This window comes from Octopus bimaculoides, chromosome 4, assembly GCF_046866305.1.
Source record: "Octopus bimaculoides isolate indiv1 chromosome 4, ASM4686630v1, whole genome shotgun sequence".
Lineage (NCBI taxonomy): Eukaryota > Metazoa > Mollusca > Cephalopoda > Octopoda > Octopodidae > Octopus > Octopus bimaculoides.
This window is the reverse complement of record NC_142931.1, coordinates 62,911,941-62,921,530: the sequence shown is the minus strand read 5'-3', so window position 1 is coordinate 62,921,530 and position 9,590 is coordinate 62,911,941. Positions and strand designations below refer to the sequence as shown.

Below are 9,590 nucleotides of genomic sequence, written 5' to 3'. Positions count from 1 at the left end.
AAAAGATGCTTCGGAATTCTGATACCACTTATACGTGAGAGATGACATGTATTTTGATGACGATCGCTTCAATGCCTGATATATTGCATTATCTTAGTACCTCACTGTTATGAAAATGGTCACTCAGTTTTGTGTTGGAGATAGTAGGCAAGCATCGCATATGAAAAGTGTCAAGCTGGTTGATGTGCTTTCGGTACAGAGTCCAACATCCAGCTCCATAAAGTAATGTCAAGAACACCGATTTATTTACATCGAATTTTATCATTAATAATACGTTGTGGTAATGATAGTCGTTGACTCAGCGTTACTGAGGAGTATTAAATTTTATACAAAATTAGCATGATAATCTAATACATCTCGCTCACATTAGGGAGCATTTTCTCCCCTGTCAATGCTAAGAGACCATGAGCTCTTGTGGCTAAGAAGTCTACAACTCCTTTTTATAGCAAGACTGGTACTAACTACACCCTTCTCAGTCTTAGTGACGGTGAATTGTATATATATATATGTATACAAATAATTAGAAAATGGAGAAAACCTCAGATTAACGAACACATATATATGCACATAAATATGTATATATATATATATATATATATATATATATATATATATATATATATATATATATATATATATATATATATATATCTATATATATATATATATATATATATATATATATATCTATATATATATATATATATATATATATATATATATATATATATATATATATATATAAAATGCATATATGTATATGAATTTTTATGTAAACGTATACTTATGCATGAGAAGATATATATATATATATATATATATATATATATATATATATATATATATATATATATATATATATATATATATAATAAGATTTAAGGTGAAAAGTCAGAGAAATCTTGTTTATGTAGATAAAGATTTAATCCATTACAATACGTGCAGAATCTACCAGTTTAGCTTCGCTAATCATGACTCAATGTTATGAAACCATAAGATTTTGGTTTAACCTTGGATAGAAGCAGGTATGATATAGTTTTGCTGTTATGCAGGTGAGTATAGCTCAGCTAAATGGATAATCAGTGGATATAATATTTCTTAGCTAAGGTTCGGTAAATCTATTTTTACTTTTGTCTGGTTGTTTTTTTGTTTTTTGTTTTTGTGATGTCCATTATATATTCATGTTAAATTCTAGTTTGTATTTCTCAATAAGTGTAGCCTCTTTATTTAGTTATTGAGTTGAGTTCTTTTCCGTACATTGGTATAGTGGAAATATTGAGAATTGTGGCTTGCGTTCCTTAGCACATTTGTGTATGTGACCACAGAGTGATATTTGACAGTTTTGCGGGTGGAGTTATATACTACACAGACAACAAATTCTCCACCCACAAGACTATCAAAATTAAAACTGACTGCAGTTGAACCTTTGAAAATCTCATCTACGTCGTAACATGTTTCAGCTGCGGTAGGACTAAACAGGTTCAACATGTTACGACGTAGATGAGATTTTCAGAGGTACAAGTGCAGTCAGTTTTAATTTAAAATTTTTGTCCTTGTTTAAAATGGAATTCTGAGCCTTCCATTAGTTTGGGACATGTTCCACAGATCGTCTACATAATTTGACTCTTGCCTTCCTTACAATTTTAGTATAGTTTTGCATTTATGAGTATCAGCTTGAGTGGTTTGGGCTGTTTGTTGCTTTTAATAATTTTATGGGCGTGTTTCATACAGCTTAGGGTCGTTATCATTGATAACCGGTCGACATTGTACATATTGTAATGGATTAAATAATATTTATCCACACAAACATGATTTCTGTGCTTTTTCACCCTAAATCTCATTTTGTATGTACCACCACGTGTTATCTCCCTCCGAACTTTTCACCTATATATATGTGTGTTTGTGTGTGTGCTTGTGTGTGTATCCGTCTATCTATCTATCTATCTATCTATCTATCTATCTATCTATCTACATATATATATATGTATATATATATATATATATATATATATATATATATATATATATATATATATATATATATATATATATATATATCTATATGTAGCATATCTTAAACGTATATGTAGAGAAATACGTACGTTTGATTTTGGGTGAAATTTTCTAGGATTGTTCAAGTGTAGAATGTTTTCAATCATACAGCATGGGATAACTATTGACTAGTATTTCTACATTACTAGAATTATTGCCTCTACTAAAATTTTCATTGCGAGATATGCGCTATTTTCTGCACAATACTTTCAGTCTTTGATATGAAAGAATATCATATTTTATGGATATATATGTGTTTGCTTATGGTAATAAAATATACATTGCTTTTGTGCTGTATCTTTCTTCAATGATTTCTGATTGCTTAGCTTCTTTGAAAGTGAAAATCTTAAGGCAGATGCATTTCTGAAGCTTTTCACATTAAAAAGATCACAGCCTATATGAAAATATGCGCTTAGTTTACATCTAGTCATTTAAAGATTTTGTCATCTATAATTTCATTGTCAATAAGCTTTTCTGTACATAGGTGATTGTCCTATAATATACCAGTTTCTAACTTTTAGTTAAGATACTTTTCAGTATCTACTGAATTCCGGTATATTAGTGTTTCTATATTATCACTTATTAGAGTATGAGAAACTATTAGTAGAATATGAATACACACATACACAAACATATACACACACACAAACGTATATGTATATATGTGTATATATATGTATGTGTATGTATTTGCGTATGTATGTATATTTATATATATATGTATAAATATATTTATGTATATATCTGTATGTATTTATATATATATATATATATATATATGTGTGTATATTTAAATAAATGTATATATATATATATATATATATATATATATATATATATATATATATATATATATATGTGTGTCTGTGTGTGTGTGTGTGTGTGTGTGTGTGTGTGTGTGTGTGTGTGTGTGTATATACATATATATGTATATATATAAATGTATATATATATATACATATATAATATACTTATGTATAAATATATATATATATATATATATATATATACATATTCGAATATATATGTATATATATATATATATATATGTATATATATATGTATATATTTATACATATATACACATATATACACAGATAATTATACGAATATATATATGAATGTATATATATATGTATATATATGCATGTATGTATATATGTATATATATGTACGAATATATACATATATATAAATGTATATGTACATATATATAGATATATATGTATGTATATATGTATATGTACATATGTGTATGTAAATATATATATATGTACATATATATATATATATATAGATATGTATATATATATATTTGTATACTGGCATGAGTCAAAAGCTTTTATGTGATTTCCACTGATGATATTTGGCAAATTGCATCTCCATGCTATATTATTAATTTGATATAAATTGTTGTCCAATTGTTGTTGTAGTGCTAATTGTTTACTTGTATATATAGCATTTATTGTTTATTCTTCATTTTACAGCTTGGAGGGTGAGTGGTGAAAAAGCTGCAATTAAGGTCGTTTTATGCTATTAATGGAAGAGAAAGTTCGAGTGGTAAAAGAAATTGACGAAATGGAAGCTCTTAGCAAGCGTGGCACAAAATTGGTTCAGACATTTTAAGACTGTGGCACCAGCCTTGATGACAAACGGAGGTCAGTGAGACCTTCCGTTGTGGAAAGTAAGGCCTTGCTTGAAGTAGTCGAACAACCGCCAAGCTCAAGCACTTGCACATTGATGGCAGAACTTCGTCATTCACAAAGTACCATCAGTTGATACCCCCATCATCTCGGTCTAGCGAACAGAAGTCCTCGACAAGCTTCTCTTGAACTGGTCAATAACCAAGCTCAACGATGTATGAACATTGAAGATGTCAATACTGGCTGATAATCTAGAAATTCTAAGTGAAATATTTCTAACTAAATTCCTTGTAATAGCCTTTGGATGATTATTGATGGAGCTAATATAATTTAAATTATTTGAGGGTTTATGGTATAGGAAATATGAATCATTATTTAAGTTATGGGCAATATCCAAATAGTTGGCTTTAGTTATATCATCGACGAAAACAATGCTTAAGCCGATGTTACGGAAAACTTCAACCAACCTACTTTTAACCCTTTATAATATTTGGCTAGAACACTTTTGAAGGGAGACAATCGACACGATACAGACCTCCATTGATGTTTGGGAATTGGTCAACCATCTCGTAAAGGATATATGTATCGACCAAATCAGCCAATTGTGCTGAGTCAGAACTTCTCATCGTGAAATCAAAACTGTCAGGCGTATCGTTACCCACCCACAGCTTGCTTTCAAATTTAATGATTGATTTTCTGGCGGCTAGCACTACATTAATTTCATCCCTGGTGAAACCTGCTTTGTTGTGTGCGAACCAGAGTGCCTTGTTGAGTACAATTGGGTTTATAGAGAAACAGTAACTAGAAATGTCGAACTGGACATACGCGGTAATCATATTCTGTTAAAATGTCTATTGATGTCATTTGTTTCTCTTTTTTCCATTGTTTTACATCGTTTTATTCCCTCTGGAATAATACCAATGTTTTCTTCGAAACATCTGTCGGAAGTATAAAGATTTGAATGACACCTGTGTTTAAATTCATTTCTTAATTTATAAACACACCCACACACACACACACACACACACACACACACACACACACACACACACACACACACACGCACACACACACACACACACACAAACACACTCACACACACATACACGCACACACGCACGCACACACGCGCACGCACGCACACACACTCACACACACACACACACACACACACACACACACACACACACACACACACACACACACACACTGTTATGCTTATTTACGCGATTAACTTTCCATATTTGTTGTATTTCTTTTGGATATTGGAAATGAGAGAACCAAATGCCTCTCCGCTCATTTATTTACTTTCATGTGATATTAACTCATTAAGTACCATCTAAAATAGAATGCCAAATTGGTATTTGAATATCATGGTATCAATTTGTGCATGTTTTTGAGACGGATATTGAAGCTTTTAAGTTTTTATGCACAATGCAGTGATATCCATTTCGGAATATTACAATATTTTAAAACTGTAATTTAGTATCTGTTCTTCTAAACTATTTTGATCAAAATTATTCTGTTTTTTACACAAGAGTAGAGAACAAAAGCTTTCATCATCTCTCAAAATTTCTTTGATATACACACAAAGATAAATAGACACACACATGTATATAAATACATACATACATACATACATACATACATATATATATATATATATATATATATATATATATATACAAGAATAAGGGCAGGGAATCGTCAATTAGTAATAGAATTAATAATTAACAATTTTGCTAAGTAGTTCAGTATGAAAAAAACCTTTATCGGTAAAATCATTTATCATCGTAAATATACAGGGATTAGAATTGAGTTGCTTCTCCAACATACTGAAAATTTAGAAATAGCAGTCAAAAAACTACTGATTCTAAACTACAAATTTTTCTCTAAATGGATGGCGATATTTATGGCACACATAGAACAAAGAACCAGAGTGAAAAGCAAAAACAAACCTGCCTTTAGTTAATTGGATACGAACGTTTCGCGGTTAAGATATTAATCTATTCCGTCTCATCAGCCCAATATTCTGATAAATCTCAAAGTGTATATATATATATATATATATATATATATATATATATATATATATATATATATATATATATATATATATATATATATATACATACATATTGTTGTACTTGGAGATGGTCATGTTGCCAGTTTAGGAAAACAAATATATATATTTGTATGTATATGTATATATATATATAAATAGATAGATAGATAGATAGATAGATATGTATATATAGATAGATATATACATATATACATATGTGCGTGTATGTGTGTGTGTGTGCGCGCGCTTGTAGAACCATAGCTGGGGGTGAAATGAAGATGATTGAAAAGAAGCACTTAATTTTGTTGTCTTATAAATATCCCTCCTATACCTCCGGCCAGGTGTATGTACATTATCTCTATTTTATCTTGTGAAACGTAAGAGAATTATTATCTGTGGTATTGTAGCACCATCATATTTTCCGATGACAATTGATTGTAAAATAACACTCTCTCTTTCTGTCTCTCCCTCTCTCTAACTCTTATATATATATTTTTTGTGTATGTATGTGTCTATGTGTATATATAAATATATATCTATATATAAATGTACATGTGTGCATAGATGTGTACGTACATACTGACACAGGCACATGCTATAATTATGTGCGCTAGAAATATGGAAGCAGCAATCGAAATGAAACGTGGAGCTCTCCAGTCTTTAATCTGTTCTATTTTGTTAATCATTTTCAGGCTCCACTTATGTTTTCTCTTATACACACACACACACACACACACACACACACACACACACACACACACACACACACACACATATATATATATATATATATATATATCAATCAGGTTTACAAGTTTTACTTTCCGAGCCTACGCTCTTCACCAAAAAGGATTAAGATGGAAAAACAGAGAGTATGAAAAAGTCGGAAAGATAATGAAAAAGAAGACGAAGAGTAGTGTGTGTGTGTGTGTGTTTGTTTAAATCGATGTTGTATAGCAGGTCATATCTATTTCCTCAGAGTTTTAGGGCCTTTTCTAAATGGACTGAATTTTATTCTGTTGTATGCACCAAATATAACGAAAGAATAAAATACTGCCCAGCTCAGTATCAATAGGATGAAAAGGCTATATAGTTGGGTTGTATAAATTTGCTGTCGAAAAGCCACAATTTCCACAAGATTTTCAAAACGTCCTTCATGAATTCGAGCTGGACTCTTCTCAAACATCAAGGACCACAGTACCAAAATATTGTGACCAGCATTAAAGTAGTCGCAACTGCATAAAAGTTTCCTCGCTTAAAGAACAAATGGTGGATATATTGCATAACTGGATGATGTTGGTTGAAGCAGTACATTAGAAGCTACTTAAGTCCTAAAGAAATTTCCTACAAGAGTCACACTAATATAAACTCGATATGCATTTACTAAATGGAATGTAATACCACTCATTGAAATCACAAAATAACCACCAGTGTAAACTAGTCTTCTTAAATATCTGAAACATAATTATATCTAATAACAGGGAAACCTCATCCTTAAAGAAAACTGAATAGAACAAAATTAGAAAGATAATCGAAGAACCGACATAAATTCAGCTCTATATTTAAGAGATGAAGAATTATGTACATTATTTACAATTGACGGATATTTATCATCATCTTGTTTGTTGTTAACACAACGTTTCGGCTGATATAGCCTCCAGATTTCATCAGGTGTCTTGGAAAATTTGGAGCCTGGGTTCTCATTCCTAAGGTTTTTTTCAACGTTATTATTATTATTATTATTATTATTATTATTATTATTATTATTATTATTATTATTATTATTATTATTATTATTCAGGTCACTGCCTGGAATCGAATATTAATACAGTTCTATATTTAAGAGATGAGGAATTATGTACATTATGCCCGAGCATATGGCATAGTGGTTAAGAGCGCAGGCTAATAACCACAAGATTCCGAGTTCGATTCCAAGCAGTGACGAGAATAATAATAATAATAATAATGATAATAATAATAACATCGAAAAATACCTTAGGAATGAGAACCCAGGTTCGAAATTTCCCCAAGGCACCTGATGAAGGCTGGAGGGCATGTCAGCCAAAACGTTGTGTTAAGAGCAAACAAATATCAATTGTAAATAATATAAATAACCGACATAAATTATACAGAAAAACAGTAATCAACGAAAACGTGACATTGATTAATGTATCTCCCACAGAAGGAGAGTACAAAGAAAAGTGAGAATTCATAGCCAACGTTGCACAGTCGAAACACGAAGCGAAACTCAAACAATAAAAATCATAAGCGGGTGTCTCTGTACGGGTCGTTTCAAGTTCGTTGTTTGTTGACCCCCTTAAAGTTATGTTGCTATATATATATATATATATATATATATATATATATATATATATATATATATATATATATATATATATATATATATATATATATATATTTACACACATATGTATAGATGGAAGGATGTTAAGTATCTTTTACAAGAACAATGAAGAAGAGTTACTTCCACTAACAAATAAGCATATAAGAAGTGCCTGTGATTAGTTTCGTATGATCTTCCCTTGTTGTAGGAAGATATTCTTATTTAGATCTTAATATAATGCACGGTGATATTGAATAAATGTTTGTGTACGTGTGCTAGTATGTATGCTTAAAGTAATACTATTTTTCCCGTATATGTACCTCCGTATAAATTGAATCTGTTACTTTCTTGCATTAAATAATGAATTGTTTGAATTTTTAATTCATTGTTTATTCTAAGTTGTAGTAATTTTAGAATATGAGAAATCCTTAGTAGTTTTTGCATATAGATACATTTCAAATACATGATATAATTTCTGAAGCCTGTTTTTATAACATTAGATCAATAAAATGACACATTTCTTGTGATTCGTGGTGCTCTTATTATTATGGTGTTGTTATGATATTAGTTACTGTGAAGTTTTGGTGTGGATATCATATTAATTACATTATTGTTGTTTAAATCTGAACTACCATTAATGAAGGAAATATATGTTTGAAGCCTTTCTCGCTCAGACGTTTATATTTTGTATCTTTTTGCATGAGATCGGAAAACACATTATCTGGTTCAAACACGACCAGCCTTTCTCGAGAAGCAGATTGCATGAACTTGGCTTATATTTGAGACGCAATACCAAAATGATTTACAAATACAGTATCCCTGCATTCAATCTCTATTTCCTATCTTATCTAAATTAACTATTGCTTAACCATCCTTTCACACTGTCTCCGATGAAGGGATATAATAAATATCCTGGAAACAGCTGTAACACATTCTTTTTATAATTGTTCTATAATGCACACAGCCTTGTTTTTTTTTTATCTCATTAGGAAAAGTATATCCTTATATTCACAGGCTGATATATGACGTACCTTGGACCCCTTATTCGCATAATCACCGAATCTGGAGCTTAACTGTGGTCTATCCATAGCACTTACTCAGCATTACCTGAAACCTCTGGGTTATATATATATATATATATATATATATATATATATATATATATATATATATATGTATACATACACACACACATATATATGTATGTATTCTTTTATTCTTTTACTTGTTTCAGCCATTTGCCAGCGGCCATGCTGGAGCACCACCTGTAGTCGAACAAACTGACCCCAGGATTTATTGTTTGTAATCCTAATACTTATTCTAGCGGTCTCTTTTGCCGAACCACTAGCTTACGGTTGTCAAGCGATGGTGGTGGGGACAAACACAGACACACACATGCATATATGCATATATATATATATATATATATATATATATATATATATATATATATATATATATATATATATATATATACATATATATA

The 9,590-nt window shown here is 30.3% G+C and overlaps 1 long non-coding RNA gene across 1 annotated transcript in view; it reads left to right on the top strand.

The window, feature by feature from the left end:
• Positions 1-4,656, top strand: part of LOC106878316 (uncharacterized) — a 19,315-nt gene extending 14,659 nt beyond the window's left edge. Inside the window, exon 4 of the long non-coding RNA XR_001410488.2 lies at positions 3,540-4,656. This is a non-coding gene — a long non-coding RNA (uncharacterized LOC106878316). The remainder of the gene's footprint in view (positions 1-3,539) is intronic.
• The last annotated feature ends 4,934 nt before the right edge of the window (positions 4,657-9,590 follow it).